The sequence below is a fragment of the Eulemur rufifrons genome, chromosome 8 (assembly GCF_041146395.1).
Source record: "Eulemur rufifrons isolate Redbay chromosome 8, OSU_ERuf_1, whole genome shotgun sequence".
NCBI classification, from domain to species: Eukaryota; Metazoa; Chordata; class Mammalia; order Primates; family Lemuridae; genus Eulemur; species Eulemur rufifrons.
The window spans coordinates 94388676-94390457 of NC_090990.1; the positions used below are offsets into that span (position 1 = coordinate 94388676).

Here is a 1782-nt window from a genome sequence, read left to right on the forward strand (position 1 = left end):
CACCTACTTCGTAAGCTTGTTGAGAGGACTGAATGAGCTATTCCCTGTAAAATAGAGCTGAGTGTCTGGCCCATGGAAGGTGTTCAGTGGCTGCCAGTACATATCTTTAACCTCCTCCTCACAGGGCTCCTTAAACTCTGTGTCCGATCACTTCTGTCTATGGGAATTACACTCCCTCTCTGGATCATCTCCTTTACGATTTGCTCTTTCTTTCTTTTTTTTTTTCTTTCTTTCTTTCTTTTTTCCTTTCTTTTTTTTCCTTTCTTTTCTTTCTTTTTTCTTTCTTTCTTTTCTTTCTTTTTTCTTTCTTTTTCTTTCTTTCTTTCTTTTTCTTTCTTTTCTTTCTTTCTTTTTTTCTTTCTTTTTCTTTCTTTCTTTTTTTTTCTTTCTTTTTTTTTCTTTCTTTTTTTTTTTTTTTTGCAGGGAAGAGCATGAACGCAGTCCCCCACTACCACAAATTACGCAGTCGAGTTTCCCAAATTGGGGGAAATCGCAGGGGTCATCACATCCAGAGTGCAATGGATAAGCTTCGCCCTGGGAAAACCATCTTTGTGATCACAGCATCTCCTCTGCCAGGTGAGTATGATTTACCATTTGCTCTTTCTCTCCACCTCTCTTCATAACCGAAACTCTTGAAAAAATGGTTCAAGCTGTGATCTGAGTTTCAAAAAAGCCTGAAGCATAATTGGAGAACACAGGGACAGTGGAAAGCGTGCCTCCTGGGGCCAAGTCATGGGCAAGCTGAGGTGTTGGACTTTATCCTGAAGGCTGTGGAGAGCTGCTGGCTTGTGGCAGAGAACTGAGGCAGCCAGAAATGTAGTTTAAGAATATTAACCAGGCAATGATGTATAGATAAGTGCAACTTAGAAAGTTGTTGCACTGGGAAATATGAGCTTGCGAGACAAAAAGGGTCAAGATATATAAAATCAACACAAGTCAAACTAATAGACCCTGGCAAGGGATGGGATATGGGAGAAGAGAAAGAAGAAATTGTTCCTGATGAGTGTGTGTGGATTCCAGACTGGTGGCTGCCTTCACCCAATCAGGGGAGCGAGGGGGTGGAAGAGAAGCTCATTTGGGATTGGAGAGGACGAGCTCAGATTGGGACTTGTTTGGGTTTGAAGAATGGCACCAGACACCAGGTGTCACTATACTCCCAGTCTGAAAATTGTAAAGCAGCCACTGAGCTGCCAAAGGTTCTTAAAAAGCTGTGGGGATTGCCGTCTCATGGCTGGGCTCCTCTGCGGACATCCCCTCTCCTGTGGGGCTGGTACAGAAGCTCCAAGGTGTATCAGACATTGATGTTACACATCCCACATTGCTGATGGCTCCCTGGAAGCTCTATGTTCTGAAATCCCACCATTGAAGAACTAGTCATTTGTGCCTTTATGGATTTTGATCTTGGGGAAGTAGGATCTTAAGCCAGGGGTCACAAATTCATATGCCTGCTGGTAGTTACTGAGGATAATATTATAGGGAAAGGTGAGGTCTGTGCAAGTAAAGTGCCCTATCTAAAGACATTCAAATTCACAAATTAAAAACAAGCAAATCACTGTGCTGGCCTAACTAAATTCATCTGCAGTCAATCACTTTGCAGCCCATGCCAAGCTGCTCACTCAAGGAACACATGACAGATACTTAACAGCAAAGCCTTGAATGCTTAGGAGACATAGAGGGAAGGGGGAGATATTAGAAGTAGGATTGGCCGGGCGCGGTGGCTCACGCCTGTAATCCTAGCACTCTGGGAGGCCGAGGCGGGTGGATCGCTCAAGGTCAGGAGTT

At 43.8% G+C, this 1782-nt stretch overlaps 1 non-coding gene across 1 annotated transcript; it reads right to left on the reverse strand.

Moving 5' to 3' along the window:
• Window positions 1–420: 420 nt before the first annotated feature.
• On the reverse strand, window positions 421–584 carry LOC138390932 (U1 spliceosomal RNA). Its single transcript, XR_011234600.1, has one exon. It is a non-coding gene; the product is annotated as a U1 spliceosomal RNA (small nuclear RNA).
• Between the last annotated feature and the right edge of the window lie 1198 nt (window positions 585–1782).